Source organism: Rhinoderma darwinii, chromosome 4 (genome assembly GCF_050947455.1).
Source record: "Rhinoderma darwinii isolate aRhiDar2 chromosome 4, aRhiDar2.hap1, whole genome shotgun sequence".
Taxonomy (NCBI): domain Eukaryota; kingdom Metazoa; phylum Chordata; class Amphibia; order Anura; family Rhinodermatidae; genus Rhinoderma; species Rhinoderma darwinii.
In genome coordinates this window covers 100357251-100377989 of record NC_134690.1, presented here as the reverse complement: position 1 = coordinate 100377989, position 20739 = coordinate 100357251, and the positions used below count along the sequence as shown (strand labels likewise).

The 20739-nt window shown below is 39.9% G+C and overlaps 1 protein-coding gene and 1 long non-coding RNA gene across 3 annotated transcripts in view; one reads left to right on the top strand and one right to left on the bottom strand.

Moving 5' to 3' along the window:
* SPSB4 (splA/ryanodine receptor domain and SOCS box containing 4) overlaps positions 1-20739 on the top strand; it is a 153269-nt gene that overhangs the window by 104492 nt on the left and 28038 nt on the right. The gene's annotated exons all lie outside the window — the stretch shown is intronic.
* LOC142759346 (uncharacterized) overlaps positions 1-20739 on the bottom strand; it is a 50267-nt gene that overhangs the window by 26296 nt on the left and 3232 nt on the right. The gene's annotated exons all lie outside the window — the stretch shown is intronic.

Sequence of the window (20739 nt, the reverse complement as noted above, 5' to 3'; positions counted from 1 at the left end):
ACGCACCCATTGACTTCAACGCACAAATATAGGACATGTCGTGAGTTTTTCGCAGCGGACTCATGCTGCGTAAAAATCACGCAACTGTCTGCACGGACGTATAACACACTCGTGTAAACGAGCCCTAATAGTGAGCCACAGGCTGCACTAGTGTCTGTGGGAGGATTTTCTTTGCCTACAAATTTAATAGCATTTTTGTTCACAGACATAATGTACTGGTATATAAATGTATATCTCTATATGCCAATACATCATAGGTAGAAAAGAAGGTGAAAAGTAAAAGTGAAAATTTATTTTGTTAAGTTGCTAAAAAATATATATGCAAAAAAAAATAAAACAACCACTTTTTTTTTTTTAATACAATTTATTAAATAACAAAGACATTTTTTGAATCCCCATAACCGTAACAACCTGTAGAACACAGTGAACCTTTTATTTATGGTGATTGGTAAATAAAGTAAATAAAATTGGTACATTTGCTTTTTTTATGCATTTAACCCAAAATAAAAGTTAATATAAATGAAAGGCTTATTAATGTGTATGGCAAAATGGATAATTTTTTTGTTTGAAAAAATAAAATAAAAATATATTTATGTCATTTTTACAAAAAAAAAAAAAAAAACATGCAAAAAACATGACATCACTGAGGCCATAATTGTATCGAATACTGGATGGATGAAAGGAATTGAGGCAAAAAGGGGCACAATGTGACTTTATTGTCCAAGTGCTTACGTAAATCTGGAGTCGGCTCCGGATACCCCCTAGATTTTTTAACATCAGCATTTTTGTATCATTTTCAAATATGCCTCCAGAATCGCATTCTTGCCAACCGAAGGTGTGACTATGAAGTAGTAAATAAGATTCTGTATCTTAGCAGGTCTGCATTAAACACTTCAATAATTCAAAGTAACAGCCAGATGTTTCCCTCCGGTCGACTTCCCGTAGCATCATCAAAGCGCCTATTGCATTCCCTTTATAGTTTTTATCTCCAATTTTTTTAAGTCCTGCTTTAGACTCTTGAAATGGCAGTAAAACACTGTTTGTTATTTATGCAGGCAGATGCATATGTCTAAAATGTCAAGTTAAGCCTTTGTTCAGCTGCATTATTAACAATTCCTATGGCTTCCTCAATCTTGGGGTCTTTTGTGCTCCGCTGCCAAACTCCGCAGCAGCTGCTGGGAACAGCATGGATCCTTAGCATCAGTTTTGATGCCTTCCTCTTCAGTATTTGAAAGACAATACACAAGTCCCTTTAGAGTAACACGCTCGTACTTTAATGTTTTAGTACAAACTTATTAATTATTTAATTCGCTTTCATGCACAGCGTAGACATATTGTGTAGAGCTGTGTACCTATTTTTTTCCTCTGAGTTTTGAAACAGATTTATAACACCAAGATGATTCACACTTACTTCCATTGCTTTCACTGCTCTCTTGCAAAAAAAAGTAATTCATTTAAAATGTTTAAAGCTATCAATCAAAAAGAATCAAACTATTTCAGGACAAGAATGCACCATAGTGAATGTGATAACTGAGCCGACTAAGGCTTCGTGCACTATTTGCAACGGATCCGTCACCATTGAAATCAATGGTGATGGAAACCTATGGTTTCCGTTTGTGTCAGTCAGGGCTACGTTCCAATGTAAAGCTCCGTCGGAACAGAGCCCTGACGCAGATGTGAACGCAGCCCAAGAACAGTCAGCCATTTTGAAGGCTACGGAGAACTATCTTTAGTCACCCAGCTATACAACCTGCATACCAGCACTCAGATCTTCTTCCCTACTTGACTAGCATATTGAAGAGTAGATCCAGCTAATACTAATCCAAACTTTTCTGTTTTCTTCCTTTTAACAAATAAATCAGACAAACATGCTGCATCGCATTGGAAAATAATCGTCAGAGCCGCCTCTTTATTTAAATATAAACAGTATAAATAACATTCCAATGTAAATCATCTCTCTTACTATATACTGTACATACATTTTCACTGGACAATTCTGAAGAACCTGAAAATAAATCTTGGTAGGCAGTACCCAAATGCAGTAATGTTCAGTCCCCCGCTTAGCTGTGCTCCGCTCCGGCCCTCACTTTTTCTACTGTCTTTTACACCTACTTGGATAAGCCCATAGTAATACAAACAGCTCCTCTTAGAGGAGTGGTTTAATCAGAGTAAACCACTTCCAGATCAGAGCCGTCACGGCCAGCCAGCTACATTGGGGGATATGCATGCGGCTATTTAGATGAATGGCTCTTCATATAATACATGGACATCTTAAAGGGAAGGTGTCATGAATTTTGTTTTTCATTATAATATTGCTTTTAGTGAGATATTAAAATAAATTTTATTTATTTGTGTTCTTGTGTTCTACTTTTTACTTTTTTCTTACGTTTACTTCTCTATGGGGGCTGCCATTTTTTTTTCATCTCTGTATGTGTCGATTAACGACACATACAGAGATGGAATACGGCACATACATCCCCATAGTGAATGCGAACGGGAGCCGCTCCATTCACTACAGCGTACGACATCTGTGTTGGAGCGGCGCATGCGCCGCTCCCACACAAACCAAAACGAAGCTCGTTAGCAGAGCGAAATCCGGCGCCATTTTCATGTGGACCGGAAGCTGCTGCCGGACAGTCAGATGACGACTTCCGGCCGTGGCTTCCGGCCATATGTTCAAGGAAGCAAAGGCGCAAGGAATAGGAGCGGAGGCGGCAGCGGCGGCAGGAGCAGGTAATTTATGTTTGTGTATGTGATGTGTGTATTATGTTAGTGTATGTTCGTGTTATTCTGTCTGCTGAGCACTGTATCTAATCCTCCTACACTGTGCATTCGCTCAGAAAATGGCGGCACACAGTGTAGGAGGTTTGAAGATTCAACCCCCTCCTTCTCCTGGCACTAGCTAGAAGAAGGGAGGGGGGATTGTCTGAGGACACTAGAGAGAGTGTATTTACCCCAAATTTGCTGCATAAAGCAATGAGGTTGCTTTACCACATTGGCCATGCTGCAATTTTGGGAACTGCTCCCTCTAGTGACCAGCACATGGAAATGTTATAAATTAGAATCTAATTTATAATATTTCCTGACTTGTGAAAAAATGTAAAAAATTAAAACAATGTGTAATCACTCAAATAATGATTGTTTAACTAAAAAAAAAAAGTCCACCGGAGCTGCCCTGATAGTGCTGCTCTCCATCCTGGCTAGTAGTGTATGATGCTGAACAGGTGATTTCATGATGTTCGTATGGTTTATACTCACCTTTTAAAATTGCCACTGTGTCATCTTTACTTCAGAACCACAATGCCATCTCAGTTTTAATAAACTACATTTGCATAATATAATTATTTAGCTGTAAAAAAACCAGAATAGTGGCCATGCCGGTCACATAATTCTGTATTTTTGTTCTCTTTGGGTTAAACTGCTGCTACCCTTGTATAAGATGCTGTAATGCATCAATAACAAGAATACATTTTCTGGAGGGTTAGTCAGTTGGTGGTCTTGAGAAATGTAGTTCAACTAATGCCGGGATTCTGAAGTTGGTTCTTCTGGTGCCACTTCAGTTTAATTGTTGTTATATGACAGCTAGCAAAATGCCTAGCTCTCACTTTACACAGAGTATGCAGAGATAAAATCCATGATCTGTGTAATATCTGACATCGTTAATGTGTATTGATTGGAGATTGCTTAGCAGAAGGCAGTGGTGCCTTATTTTTAACATTGATGGCATTCCTGATGCTTCAAAAAAATGCTGACTAAGTTGTATATTTTATATTGTTAATGGGGCTTAAGTGACATTGCATAATGTCACCAGCAACTCCGAAAAACCAGCACTACTTCTTATATACCTTATCTATTATGCACACATGTCAATATGAAGAAGACGGAAGTGATTTCATGATGTGAAGGTCAGCAATGGTCTAGTAACTACAGCTGCTTGTACAAAATATGCTTTTATGTTTAGAAGTGAAGTCACCTGAAAGGGAATCTATCATCAACATTTTTGGTGTTTTATTTAATTTTCTAAGTTACTAGATATATTTTTAAAAGATCCTGAATATTGCAGCTTTCAAGGGAGCAGGATTACAGTGAAAGGTAACATCTCTTATATAAATCTAGACGCAAATAACACAGCACCAAACCATTGACTATAGGTGATTGACAAAGTTCAGCTCCTCCTCCCTCCCCCCTCCCTGCACAGTAACCACTGCACATGTGAGCATACTAACAACACTGCCCCATAGAAGTCTATAGGACCTTCTACGAGTATCCAAAACAAAATTTTTAAAATATGTCTTATGTGGAATAAAAACTCTGAAAATATAGGTAAAAAGGTATTTTCATAAAATATGCATGCAACTGGTATGTTAATGCTGTACACCAGGGCTGTTCAACCAAATGGCACATTTTAGGTGAGGGCTCCATAAAATATTACTACATGTTCCCTGTCATTAAAGGGGCTCTGTCACCACATTATAAGTGCCCTATCTCCTACATAAGGAGATCGGCGCTATAATGTAGGTGACAGTAATGCTTTTTTTTTTTTTTTTTTTTAAACGATCTATTTTCACCACTTTATTAGCGATTTTAGATTTATGCTAATGAGTTTCTTGATGCCCAAGTGGGCGTATTTTTACTTTAGACCAAGTGGGCGTTGTTTAGACAGTGAATAGACATTCCACGAGATGTCTATTCATAATCTCTGCACTTCGTTACTGTTTCTGTGGTAGTTACAGCAGAGCAAGCGTAATCTCGTTGTAACCTGTCATCTACACCGTAATCTCTTAAGATTACGCTTCCTCTGCTGTAACTACCACAGAAACAGTAACGAAGTGCAGGGATTGTGAATGGACATCTCGTGGAATGTCTATTCACTGTCTAAACACTTCAGTATCGTTAATGTGTTAGTATAAGACAGCACATACTGATCTAAAAGGATCCCTATGTGCTGAGGAAATGAATAGAGAGGAGTGCATGACGCTGATTGGTCAGCGTCATACACTCCCCTGTACAACACCCACTTGGCTAAAGTAAAAACACGCCCACTTGGGCATTAAGAAACTCATTAGCATAAATCTAAAATCGCTAATAAAGTGGTGAAAATAGATCGTTTTTTTTAAATAAAAAGCACTGCTGTCATCTACATTAAAGCGCCAATATCCTCATGTAAGAGATAGGGCACTTATAATGTGGTGACAGAGCCTCTTTAATGCCCATACATGCCATCAATTCGTTACCTCTTTGAGATGCCAGCACTGAATGCAGGAGACACGTAGCAGTACGTGGCGTCCAATTGAAATAAGTGGGTCAGCCGGTGATTACAATGAAAGCTCTTGAGTCTCCACCTAAGACCCCCCCCCTCCCCGCTATATTACCTCAAAATGCTCCAAGCAGACTAGTTTAATTTTATAATATTTCTATCCTTGGTGCCCGATTGGTTAATATTTATAAAAATTCTGTCTAGTATGATAAAATTCAGCAAAGTTTTCTGTCAGATCATCTTTTGGCAGCTTTGTGTCTGTGATGCCAGGAAGGTAAATGTAACATCACAGATCAAATTCACCTTTTTGTATCTGGACAAGCCTCGTCAATCTATGGCCTTCTATATCATTCAATTCATATAGAAGGCCAAGCATGCCCAGTCACTAACCCAGAGAAGGCAACTGCTTTCCCTTCATTAGGTTCAGGTGCTAAAAGAATCACCTGCGAGCGGTGTGCTGAACAGGCCTGTCGTTACACCATTAGCAACCACATTTATGTAATTACAATTTGCAACCACTAGGATACATTATTTATTCATCAGTACTTACCATTACCGCATTAACTGGTGCTTTTGTTAACTGCTACAATAAAAGTGATTGGTTTATGTTTCTCTTTGGAAATATACACTGTTTTATGGAGAAATCATCTCTAAGAGATAAACTTTGTGGTTAGTAAAGAGGTGTTTGGAAGTTTCTGCCTAGCACAGTTTCCTTCATAAGCTTAACTCAGTTGAACTCTATATTCAGCGTGAAAAACGTATATATTGTTTTCATTTCCATTGTATCCTTTCTATCACAATATATAGCTATCTTCTGCCTTGATATAATGTATATTCTCACTAATGTAAATAAATGAAAATATGCTCAGCAAATAATATTTAATTCAAGAAACTTTTTCAGCCTTAAATGCGTAATAATCCTACAGCTATGGATACTACAACTGGGAATCAATTGTTAGTTCACATTATTATGGGATCACGTTAATGAGCGCAGGGATACAACAGGGAAATGATAAACCTACTATAGTTCTGTGAGGCCTTCAGCAGTATAGAGACTGCCGTATTCTGCCTATGGTGAAGCAGGTTGTCAGTCATAAAACAACTTTGATCTGCTGTTGGGCTGCAGGGAAGCTTTAGGGAATTTGATTTTCTTAAAGGAGACAGAAATGTACTCGCTTTTGGAAACATGGCCTTAATGGTCTTTGCACCAAATTCTCTTTATTTGCAGGATTCATGTATTCAGGGACAAATTAGATGGGATATGACATTGCAGCAGTGCAGAAACAGCAAAGTAATGAACACCATATGGCTGCTGAGGGCTTCTGGCGGCATAAGCTGCTGAGTAACCGGGGAGGTGTTCGGCCACCCAGAGCACAAAAGAAGTCACTGCAAGTTTGGGTCTGTGAAGCGCTGAATAATACATGCTCGGCTGACTCACAGCTGTTTATTTTATTGCCAATTTTATCTTCAGAAGCCAAAATGGAATTGTATCTAATTTTCATTTTGAAGCCTTAATGTCATCACTGGTATTGACTACTACTCATGATCATTTTGGCAACGAAGAGGTTATATACCTAGGGTTTGTTCACTAACTTTCTTCTTAGAGGTCATTTAATGGAATTATAGATATTGCGTGCCATATTCACATTAATAATGCAAGCCGAGCCACTCCATTCATTGATTATGTTATTTTTGTGTGTCTGTGGGAGGAAACCAGAAAAGCAGCCTGTATATGCTCCTTGCCTCTGGAGATTTGTCTGTTTCTGCTAATCCACATCCTTCTTATAACCTTGTGACAGGGTAGGAAGCCTTTTGGTTTTGTTTCGAATTGCAAAACTGGGCTGAATGTGTAGAGAAGAGGAGACATTCAGTATTGATATCTTTGTTCAGCAGAAAAAAATAAATCAGACTTAAAATAAAGGAACTTTTAAGATTCCCCTGACGTCTATATATCTCCTATGTGACAGAGAACAGTTATATCTCAGTTATGTCCTGTTTGGACAACCCCATTGCAACATTTGAACCCAGCATAGCCAAGTTCATGGTAAGGTGGGATGGGTCTCACCATTGCTGTCAGCTTGTATCGGTTATGAAGTCACAAAGTATACTCTGTTTCCCTATATTGGTTCTGAAAATAAAGTATGATGGGGTGACTATTGATATCAATATACAGCTACGTCATCTGCTGTAAAGAGCTTATAGGGGAAGGTCTCTAACTATGTTAATTACGCGTACCCTAAGAAGGCAAATTAAAAGCGATTGTCTGAAAGCTAAGAACTTATTCAACCCCTCTTTTTTTCTTTCCTGTAACATGAACATGTACTGATGTTCTAAAAGCCCCTTAGACCTTCAGGATTGCTGACTGTCTCCCCCTATTTACAGTTGACTCTAACTTTATGGTGGCACAGTACAGTTGCACAGCAGTCACACACCTTACATCATCATGCAGCCCATTAATGTGACAGAGGCCACAGGCTGGTCCCAAGTAATGGACTAACAGCGAAGCCAATGGGAATTTATGCAATTTTCTAAAATATTATCGTTTTTTTCGGCACTAAAAAATTGATAATCCACCCTTAGCATAGGCCACCAATATTTCATTGGCGACGGTCCAACCCCCAGGACTATTAGAATACGGGGCTGAGTTACTCATTGGAGCCCCGCAGCCCCTTTATTGTTTGCCCAAGCAGAGTGGCCTTCTGTATGTGTGGCTGTGCCTTTTCCTGCAGCTCCGCCCTATTCAATTAATTGAGGCTTAACTGCAGACACAGCCAGAAGTACGGATGAGCTGCGCCTGGGTAAACAGTAAAGGGGCAGGGGTAGTACAAGAGGTTAATTAAATATTGGTGGCCTATCCTTATGATAGACTATCAGTGTTTTATTTCTGGATTGTCCGTTTAATTTAGGCTGACTCAAGGCACCTATACTTTGTGTGTCAGGCATAGCAAAAACGTAGCTTTATCTAAAATATATAAAATTTTTATGTCTTGTTAGTATGCTCTCATATGGCACACCCTTATACATAATACAATACTGAAAGATAGAAAAATAACAGTGGAGACAAAATCTTTAGCTCAGCAGGATTCTCTAAGCTCCATTTTTACTAACTGTGTTGGCTGCAGATAGTTGGGTATACATTTGAATGGATTTGCCATGGTCTGTGCAAATTCAGTTTTGTATTGTTTCAGGGCCAATATTATAAAAGCCTGGTGGGCTGAACAATGTGCATGGAACGATATGGTAAAATGGCACTGGCAGATTGGAAAAACCTTTTATTCACCGTGCGGGAGAAATGAAGTCCCGGTGCCTACCAAAATTAGCTCTGAATAGAACATCTGCCTCATTTAGCAAGAACTGGACAAATACTCAGCTTTTAGACAGTTAGGCGGCTCCCGCAGCCGTTCCTAATTCCATTCACTTTTGTGTCTAGTCTTCTAAATTAACAATTTACTTGCTTTTATTTCCTGATATGAAAAATTCGATATTTTCTTAGACATCATGCTGTAAATAATATGATGTTCCATCTCATACAAAGGCATCGAGTCAGTAGATGGCAAATATTTTTTGGGGACTTTCTTCTAAATACATAATTTTTTTAAGGTTGGGCCCTGTAGCCATGCTTCCTGTCTCCTTCATTTATTATGAATGTTTAACCTGAGTAACTTTCAATAACAGTTGATTGGCAGGGAATTATGGGATATTTATAGTACATTGCAATAATGGTATTTCATGAGACCAGAGTTTCCGCAGAGCTCCTTTCTGATGCAATCCTGGCACGCTTAATGGAGTAGCAGACAGATATATATATATATATATATACCATTTTTCTACACAGCCTCCTCATTTCAGGGGCTCAAAAGTAATTGGACAAATTAACATTACCACAAATAAAATGTGTTTTTTTAAAATACTTTGTAGAGAATCCTTTGCAGGCAATGACTGCCTGAAGTCTGGAACCCATGGACATCACCAAACGCTGGGTTTCCTCCTCTGTGATACTTTGCCCGGCCTTTACTGCAGCGGTCTTCAGTTGTTGCTTGTTTGTGGGTCTTTCTGCCTTACGTTTTGTCTTAAGCAAGTGAAATGCAGGCTCGATCGGGTTGAGATCTGGTGCTTGACTTGGCCATTGCGGAATATTCCACTTCTTTGCCTTAAAAAACTCCTGGGTTGCTTTCACAGTATGTTTTGCGTCATTGTCCATCTGTACTGTGAAGCGACGTCCAATCAACCTTGCTGCACAAAAATGCACCAAACTGTTGATTTGGCCACTCCTAACATTTGTGCTATCTCTCATGGGCCCTGGTGCAAGAATTCAACTTGGGCCCCCCTACCCCTTCCCAACACCACCAGACCCCTGTGCACGCCTATGCCCAGCTGCCTTGCCCGACGGACCCCATGAATGCCCCCACAGTATAATGCCCCCCATAGCTGCCCCCACAGTATAATGCCCCCATAGCTGCCCCCACACAGTATAATGCCTCCATAGCTGACCACCACAGAATAATGCTCCCCATAGCTGGCCCCAGACAGTATAATGCCCCCATAGTGTAATGCCCCCATAGCTGCCCCCCACAGTATAATGCCCCCAATAGCTGCCCCCACAGTATAATGCCCCTATAGCTTCCCCACAGCATAGTGCCACTCATAGCTGCCACACACAGTATAATACTCCCATACAGTATAATGCCCCCATATCTGCCCCCACAGTATAATGCCCCCATAGCTGCCCCATACAGTATAATGCCCCCAAACAGTATAATGCCCCCCATAGCTGCCACATACAGTATAATTCCCCATGCAGTATAATGCCCCCATAGCTGCCCCATACAGTATAATGCCCCCCATAGGTATAAAGCCCCCATAGCTGCCCCATACAATATAATGTCCCCCATAGGTGCCCCATACAGTATAATACCCCCATAGCTGACCCATACAGTGTAATGCCCCCATACAGTATAATGCCCTCCATATCTTCCCCATACAGTATAATGCCCCAATAGCTGCCCCATACAGTATAATGCCCCCATACAGTATAATGCCACCCATAGCTGCCCCATACAGTATAATGCCCCCATACAGTATAATGCCCCCATAGCTGCCCCATACAGTATAATGCCCCCATACCATATAATACCCCCCATAGCTGCCCCATACAGTATAATGCCCTCCATAGCTGCCCCATACAGTATAATGCCTCCCATACAGTATAATGCCCCCTATAGCTGTCCCATACAGTATAATGGCCCCCTTAGCTGTCCTATACAGTATAATGCCCCCATATGTACCTAATAGAAAAATAATAACTACTTAGTCTGCCTGGGACTCCTCTCCTTCTTACATCACTGTTTATATATGGACAGTGATGCGGTGACGAAGGCAGTGCCAGCATCCGACGGCCGAGTGTGCCCCCCCCCCAAGTGGAGTGGACCCCGGCCCTTTCCCGGGTGCTGACGCCGGCCCTGAATGGCAGCCAGAATTCTCTCAAAGAGTTTCAGCCAAAGGTTTCCTCATAAACAGTACTAGCCAGAGTTTCCCATCAACAGTGCAAGGCAGGGTTCCCCTATAAACAGTGGGTTTTAGATATTTTTGATATCCAAAAGGTCTGCAAACTATCATTACCAATTTTAATTCAAGAGTCGTGTCTGTTTCTGCGGGCACAGTTTTTTTTAATAACCATTCTTATTGTAATCGGATATTTCAAACATGATATTGACATTACAGGACAATTATGTATTTGCTCATTTAAGGTTAGCCGATCACCTGAAATGCCATGAAAGACTTGCTGTGAGAAAGACGATTTGGCAGTTGTCCCAGCGCACTTAAAATCCAGCAAAGTTGATTAAATCACTTAGTAAAAGCACTAAGAGAATTAATCTCTCCCAAATTCCCAGTCACATCCACTCACGTTAATAGTTAAATTCACTCTTTACAAACTGAGCTGGCTTATACGTGAAGTGACTGCAGAACGTCAGATATATCTCTTACTGGAGATGTTGTTGACATTGCCTTCTAGTCTCTGAAGTATCTGCCTGACCTATCAGAAAAAGGTGGTGTTAACCTGACACTGTGCTTAGCCTGGTGGCGAAACTCATTACAGCTCTACACAAGGACACAAGCATAGCAATGTATGTCCTATTAGACTCAGAAGTCAAATTAGAACTATACCACTGTCATTTGTAGTTGTAATATGAGCACAAACTCACTATTAAGCCTGTTCCAGAAACATTGCTAAATAAGTACAGATGGAAATGGAAATGCTTTGTCATTGTCTTGAAAATCTATCTGCAGAGTACAGGCTGCTGTTTACAGCAGTCTGTTCTAAATTTCGGCTCTATATCCTAGAGCCTTTCTCAAGCATGTGTTCACAAGTACATGTGGAGGTATATATAGGGCACATGTGACAAGCAGTACAAGAGTGGTCAATAAAGTAGACTCATGCATAATGGGTGATACTGGTGGTACTAAACAACATTTGAAGGTTAAGGGGTTAAGTGAAGTGACTTTTGTGTAGTTAGGTTACAGCATAAAGTTCATATACACAAACCAATGTACAGTATACATACAAACATAGTTAATTGCGTCCAATGGTAAATGGACAACATCAGTGCATTGTTCCATAGATAAGGTGTAAAACTGCACCCAATTTCTGTGACCAGTGCTGCTATAATATATATATATGTATATCCAAAAAAGAGAACGTGAAGCAGCATTCAAATAAAGTGAATTTATTCATCCAACATGGAACCACAACGTTTCACCTCCTCTATGAAGGCATTTTCAAGTCACTTTATTTGAGTGCTGCTTCACGTTCTCTTTTTTGGATATCTAACACATAAGGAGAGGTCACTCCTTTATTCTTGAAGCTTTGCACCAGCCTAGTCAGGCATTTGTTCACAGTGCTGCTCCAATCCTCTGCTTTTTTCTATATATATGTGTATATATATATATATATATATATATATATATATATAATCAGGGGATTTCCACATCCCCAGCTATATGCATTATTGTAATACGTTTAATCAATACATGTGCTCGTTCAACAAAGGTGAAATTACACTTCATGTGGGGTTATGATTATGTGTTACTAAAAAACTTTAAATTGAATCTGTCCGGTTGAACATATGTCAAATCCACAGGCATCATGGTATAGACAGGGAGAAGCTAAGTAAACTAAAATATATAGTAGTTTTGTGGGAAAAGATTCCGTGTAACTTGTAATTCATTAATTTAAATCCCTCTTTACTGGGAGTTTACGAGTCCAGTAGGTGGCCCTGCTCAATGATTAGGACCACCCAGTGAGGAGGGTTTTAAATTAAGAAATTACTGATACGATTCCTGTAAAGGGAAGTGCTAACCAGTGAATCCCGCTATTACCCCACCCCCTTTAACATTTCCTAATGAATTATATATCAACCTGTTCAACTCACCCTGGCCCGCAGAGAGGACAGTATGTTCAATATGGGGAGATGAGAAAATATAAAACTGCAAAAAGACAAAGAAAAGCACATGGAGCCCTAAGGCCCCATTCACATGAAACAACGCACAGCACAAGGACCCATTGATTTATATGGGGCCATTCACACATGCATGATTTTTCACACAGCGAGAGTCCGCTGCGTGAAACTCACTGCATGTCCTATATTGGTGCGTTATCACGCACCTACGCGCCCATTGAGGTCAATGGGTGCGTGAAAACCACGCACCGCACACGGATGCACTTGCGTGTGCGTGACTGCCCATCAATTCAGTTGAAAATAATTTACAAAAAAAAAGATGTGCTTTGCGAGTGCGTGAATAACACATGCACCTCGCAAAGCACACTGATGCATAAACCAGCACACATGAACCCTTTTCACGTGCGTGAATCAGATATGCTCGTGTGAATGAGGCCTAAGGCTATGGTCACACAAGAAATTTTTCCTAAGGAAAAACCCAACGTGGTATTATCCCAAATACTGCAGCATAAATCCGAGGCTGACACTTAGATTTTTGCCGTGGTTTTGCGTGATTTTTGCAATTCCGCCCGCTAAAAATTCTGCCCGGATGAACAAAGGAATGGTTTCCCTTTAAAGACAATGGAAGGCTGTTTACAAGCGTCCTTCACGCTGATTCCGATATGAAAAATGAATTGGAATCAGCATGAAAATTTTGCAGTGTGAACAAGGCCTAAGGGCTTATTCACACGAACGTGGGGAAACTTGAGTCTATGGAGGGGCCCATGAAAACTGAATAAAATAGGACATGTTCTATTTTTCAACAAACCCTTCACATCGTCCGTTGAAATAACGGCCCTGTGTGCAGCCCCATTGAAATACATGTGTCTGTGTAACTGACGTTGTTTTAACGGCCGTCACACGGACATATTCAACGTTCGTGTGAATAAGTGTAAGTTTATATAACTTGAGGATCTCTATAACCAGTGCAGTGTTCTTGCATATCTGGAGTCTTGGACTTATCTGAGTTTCATAGTATATTTTTTTTTAAACATGAGAATGGATCCTTATTCCCTTCAGCTGGGATTCATATCTGCCCATGTAAAAAAAAGTGTCATTGCTTGCACCAGAGGAATGTGCCACTTTTGCCCAGTGCCCCAGATCTCTCGGCGCCAATGAGCATCACATTTATTTTAACCAACGTCCTCCTACTCCACCAGTGGAGTACCTTGGTGTCTCAGGTATCTTTACAATCTACCAACACCCCTGAAAGCGACACAGACCTGACATATAGCCATGTATACCAGCTCTTACGAGTTAAATGTGAGAAGACAATTTCCATTAATCCAATTAAGTAGCTAGGACACACTAAGATCAATTGTGACGATCAAATTAATAACACAGTTTGTCATGTAAATTGATAATTACACAAATAGTGACATATAAATAAGCAATGACTGGTACAAGTTTGATAAAAAAAAAAAAAGAAGGGAGCATTTCTGCCTAAGAGACAAAAGACTCAAAGAGGAAAATGCATTTTTTATGAGCAGAAAAATGAAAGACACATCATTCCAGCATTGCACGAATCTTTGACTTTATCCTTCCCTTCTGCAAGCGCAGGGAGGCGACAGGATGAATCAGCTCTGCGAGGACGGTGGTGCGGGTATCCTGTCTGGAGACTTCATTCCAGTAATCTCTGTAAAATAGCTGCCAGCCTCAAGAGAGGACACATCGCTCAGGAGTAGTTTGCAAACAAGTCACAAGTTCTGTTATATGCCCATCACTCATTCACTGCTGGAAATGGCATTATACCTTCATTTAGGTGTACTCCTCACTGAGAGCTTGTACCGTAGAGCTATTTATATGTATGTCAACTACTATGTCAGTCTATGCATTATACTACGACATTATTGCTTTTCTCATATATCGTATGATGATGGTAGTCTCCAGCCAAAGCTGCATAATAACCGTCCTGACTTCTTTTCCTAAATTTGGCTTCCTCAAAGTAGCCATTATATCCACTCTGCTCCAATGCTGATTATAGCAAAATAACTAATAGGCTGTCACATATCATCTAGCTGATGGGTCATTAGAGGAAAGCATATACCAAGTAACAATCCAATCCTGATCTTCCTTCAACTGTAAAGCTCACAGCACTCATTGCAATTTCCCAAAAAACTTCTTAATGAGATGTCATGTAAAACTTCCAAGAGAATATAATATACATTTTTATTGATTAGTATTCTAAAAGGCAAGGGGTGTTCCACTATAGACATTTATGGTGCATTCGTAAAAATACGGGGGTTACAGGAAGCCCATTAAGGCAGTCGAAGGTGCAGAAAACACACCTGTACCAAGTTTTTGTTATATACCAGTGCCTCTAAAATTGTGAGGTGCCCCCTACTTGTTAGTTTAGACAGAGATTATTATATGCTGCACAGGCCTTTGTATGGTTGCCCCAATCTCTGGTTTAGCCACATGAACGACTTTTTTGTCCTTTTTTTAAAATATATATTCTACTTGGTTAAGGAGACAAATATTTATATAAACTGTAATTTTAAAAGATTTTGGCATGTACGATGACCAATGGTGAGGCCTAGGCATCCGTGCAAAACACAACATGGTGTTCACAGCAATCTTGGAAACTATAAAAAAAAAAAAAAAGACTAAAAGAATTTTCAGGGATAAAAAACAGACGAGAGCATTCTCTACAGAATGGACTGACATGACCCATTATTGTGTTACCTACTGGGCTGCTCAATTCACAATTGATATAATTCCGCCTTTTACCTGAGCAGGTATTTGATGCACTGAGGAAGCTTTTCATAAACCAAACAAGAGGCAAACAGTACAGTATTTCATAGTCTGCTTATTCTGGAGCCAGACAAATACAGAGGCAGTGTAGTATTTCTGAAAAATGGCTGCAGCTTCCTGTGCCCAAACTGTGATTACATTAGCTAAACAGCACTGGCAGAAGAAGAAAGGCCCGTCGGCATGCTTCCAACATACACGTGCAGACCTTTGTAATAGGAGCAGTGTTTTGGCCCATATTTTCTAAGTAGTGTTGGTACACAAGACAGGTTCTGGCGCCAGGAGACATTTCATTGCTTACTTAAGTGAATAGGATGTAAGGTGTCTTGCGCTTCTTGTAAAATAAACATCTTTGGTACAGTGTTTCTTTATTTTATATAACAATAACTTCTTTTTTATGTCACAGTGACTTACATACTTGTAGTGTTTATACTTCTTTGTACTGTGATAGGTTAATTTAGCCTCGGACTTTCAGGAAGACCAATTAACAAATTGAACCGTGTCTCACAGCCCAGCCATCACGTTAGCTCACAAGTCATGTGGTCGTCATACACTTCATACACATAGTTACTTATATATACCTTTGCAGAAGCTATCGCTATTTCTCTTCTTGATGACTCGCCATTAGTATATTCTGCAGGTTGTGGGAGCTCAGGTTACCTAGCAACCACTTGACTTCCTGCCCAGGTGACCACCATTTGATTCGGCATATACAGTAGCTGTTTGGACGTGGTCATAAAAAGTTCTACCTATTGTTCAATGGTCTAGATCTCAAATACTACACAGATTTAACTAGATTTAGATAACACAAGCAAGATAAGGAGGAAACAAGAAAGATTGTGAGTTATGGGCTACCTCTGTGTGTAGATGAAAGATTGGGTCAGGCATTACAGACAGAGGAAACAGGTGAGAGACCCCAAATGAGAAACCTGTAATAGGGGCCCCTAGCTACTAGGTGCTATTTAAAATACTGGGATCTTCTTATATAGCACAGGGCCCTTCGGGCCTACTCAGGCACCAGGGCCCGGGTGCAACTGCTACCTTCATCCACTTTAGCTATACTCCTGGCTTTAAGAGAGAAAATTGTGAACCTTGAATGGGATGAATTCTTAAAAAAAAAGTAATCAAGAGTCATTAAAGGGGTTTTCCAGGCCCATAAAATTGAGGGCCTACTTATCCTCAGGATAGGCTATCAATATGTGATTGGTTGGGGTCCGGCTTCCGGCACCCCGCCGATCAGCTTTTTTAAAGAAGCGGCTGCGTTCGTACGAGCGCTGCTTCCCCTTCATTTCTACTGCTCACACTATGAATCACTGACACACTTGTAGCGGCGGTTCACAATATTATGGCCTTCTCCCATTGAACTGAATGGGAGAATGCTACAAGTGTGTTGATGATTCACAGTATGAGCAGTGGAAATAAAGGCGAAGTGAGAACATTGATGTACCGTAACAATTATACTGGACATTTCGGACCTTTGTCAACAGTGTACGATATCAGTTAACAAGTGTATTCAACTTCAAGTCTAGGCGGTTCACAGTATTACAGCATTCAAGTGAGTGGGAAAAGGCTGTAATACTGTGAACCTCCGCTACAAGTGTGTAGGCGATTCACAGTACAAGCCGGTAAGGAATAAAAGTGAAGCGTACAAGCCCTGCAGCCACTTCAAAACAGCTGATCAGTGATGGTGCCAGTAGTCAGACACCGACTGATCACATATTGATGGCCTATCCTAAGGCTAGGCCATCAATTTTATGGGACTGAAAAACCCCTTTAATCATATCAGGCTATGCTGGGTAATATATAGGCATGATACTACACTAGCAGTTAAGGATTCATCATATCAATATTTCTTATATTAACATATGAGACTACAAGTGGGCAGAAAGGAGCTTTATGTGCCATATTTATAAGACTGCACAGTCTCATCCACAGGACATAGTAAAATTGTGTCATTACCGCAACATGTGCCAAAAATGCTATGTTTTCCTGTGGTAAATAGTCAGATGTCACAATTGCAAAAACATCTGACCATGTTCAGTCTAGCCCTAATTTTCCACCGTATGGTGATATGCAGCGTAATGACAAGATGATGACATCGGTTATGGGTATGTACAACCTAGCTTATATAATGCCAACATATTCTGCAGCGCTGTACAGAAGTTGACCTCGATCATTATCCCCAGTGGGACTCACAGTCTAAATTTCCTTTGTGTATGTTTTTTGGAGTGTGGGAGAAAACTAGAGTACCCGGAGGAAACCCACAGAAACACAGGGAGAACACACAAACTCCATGCATAGGTTGGCATTGGTCAGATTCTAATCCAGGACTCCAGTTCTGCAAGACAACAATGCTGACCACTGAGCCACCATGCTCTTTATGATTTATATACTGTATAAAGATATATAAATGCCACATATGACTGACCTGTTTTCTGTATATTATCTGTTCTGGAGTACTAAGTTTCTGTCCTCTGTGCACCATAATAATTCAATATCTAGTTACTGATGTTGTTATAAACATCCACCAATTTGGTCCCCACTATTTGTGCATTACCCCACCTGTGAACTAAATGTAATTTTGCCAGTTATACTGATAGATTTGGTTTGTTACATTGCTGCAGAATAATCCATTATAAAAGTTTTATATCTTGCAGGCGCTAGAAGCCTACGTAGCCTTCTGATCAAGTTTGAAAAAAACTAATTTGTTAGCTAAAGAGGGAGTCTAATGGAGGCTTTCAAGTACCTGCGTAACAAGGCGTTGGTTATAGAACGCACAATCTGACCTTCCCCTATCATTCTGGAAGATGCTTACTTATTATCAGCCTATAACATGCTCATATTCTGATCAGAGCTGTGATAAATGGCAGCTGTGAGTGGGAAACTATCACCACAGCCCTCTTCCCTGTCTTAACACATCAGCTTGTTCTTCACAGTAAAAGTCTGAGGCCAGTAATGGGTGCATGTGAAAATGAGAGATCACTCAGCATCATTCCTTTTAAAACAAGCTGGTCTCAAGCCCAAGGGCAGCCTGTCAAAACGTTCAGTGCGGATAGAGTCGAGGGAAATTAGTTTGCCAAATTAATCGTGCCAGTATACAAAAAAAGATTCTCAGAAGTATAATGCCATAGCTGTGAGAGCTCCTTCTGGTTCAATATTTAATGTTTAGATTGAGTGTTGGAGCTACCCTTTTTTATTAAGCCTTTTAGATGCCACCTGCAGGCTAAGATGGGCAGTGCTGTTTGTCATACATACACACACACACAAAAGGTGTACTGCGGGGGATGCATCGACATAGCAATATTAGTAAAATTTAATATTACTGTATTATTATGTCTTTACATCCCCCGCAGTATAGCCTTTGCCTTTGTAAGGTTGGGCATGTCTCTTCAATTGTTCAGTTACTGCCTGTGCAATAATTGAAAGGAAAAGTCACTTGCTTGCAAGGAGATTTTCCAATAATTTGGTTAATTTTTTTCCAATATGTTGGAAAATCTTTTTATAATAATTCTCTGCTTAGGACCACCCTCTATGAGCCACTCTGGCAGACACAGTGGACCCCCATCTATTGCATGGTCGGCCAAGTTTTTGAATGGACACCATGTAATACTTTATTTCCTCTGCAGCAGCCACTGCAGGGGAAATGTCTGGACAGATGTGTCTTCCACCCCTTAAAATAGCTGATCTTACTCAGAAGGTTGTAGATGAGGGAAAAATAACTTTTTTTGTGAAAAATTTTAAAAAGTTGTGAACATTAATTAATTTTAATATTTTTAACTTTTTTTAATTTTTCACAAAAAAAGTTATTTTTCTCTCATCTACAATCCTCTCCAGCGGTGACTTTGTTTCGTCTCCGGTTTTTGTGTACCTGGCTTCAGCGGTCCTATGGATTTTTCTTAATTGATAACGGCTTTATACCCCAAACTACTTACCCGAAGATCCGTACCATTATTGGCTCCTTGTGTTTTTGCTACTCAGAAGGTTGGCGTACTGTGTGCTCTTCATGGGTTGTGATGCTTACCCTTCTGTTTGGGCTGTACCCTATTTGTTGTGTTTTTTTATTGAGACCACATTTTCTCTGAATGTTTCTGTAAATGTTTGTATTAAAACCAATAAAAATTTTGAATTGGAAAAAAATAGCTGATCACCAGGGAGGCCAGGCCCACGAAAATCATCTGAATTAAAGGTCGGCTTCTATTTAAATGGGGATGTGAGGAAACCCCCTTAAAGAGGACCTGTCACCTCTCCTAACATGTCTAGTTTAGTAAATACTTGTATACTCCTTGAAATGACAATTCTGGGACATATTTTCTTAAAACTGTGCGTTGTGCAGTTCCTCTGTTATTCCTCCTAGAAATTTATGAATAGATTTATAACTAGGTATTATCATTCACGGCTGTCAAAGGGGCATGTTTCTACATAGACTGGCACTGTGAGCAATGATTGGACAGCTTCACTTCTACAACAAGTCCTTATATTAATATACAAGTCTGCATCCACATATTTCTAGTATATTTCTATACAAATAAACATTGAAAATCAGTCACTTTTTTCCATTCAACAGTGCCCAGATGCTGTTTACTAATTTGCCATAATACAAAAAATATTAACAAGTTTTGTACACAACAATAAATGCATAGAATATGTTTGCTCATAACAGAAATACACAAATAGAAATTATCAATACTTAATACAATTAAATATTATATTGTATCAAAAGGTTTCTTCAAGACAACCACAACCCTAAACAAAAAATGTAATTTATTTTTAACCAGCAATACATACCCAAATCCATAGGTATATATGCTTTTTAGCCTCTCCTCACACATTTTCCTAAACATTAAAGAGTAATTTTCTCAATCTTTACTTAGTCACCATACACATGACACTGACCCAATGCGATTTACTTGCCATTACCGACAATACCAATATCCCGATAAAAAACATCCTAAGGGTATGTTCACACGGCCAAATTTCAGACGTATACGAGGCGTATTATGCCTCGTTTTACGTCTGAAAATAGGGCTACAATACGTCGGCAAACATCTGCCCATTCATTTGAATGGGTTTGCCGACGTACTGTGCAGACGACCTGTTATTTACGAGTCGTCGTTTGACAGCTGTCAAACGACGACCCGTAAATTTACTGCCTCGGCAAAGAAGTGCAGGACACTTCTTTGCCACGTAATTTGAGCCGTTCTTCATTGAAATCAATGAAGCACGGCTCAAGGTTTA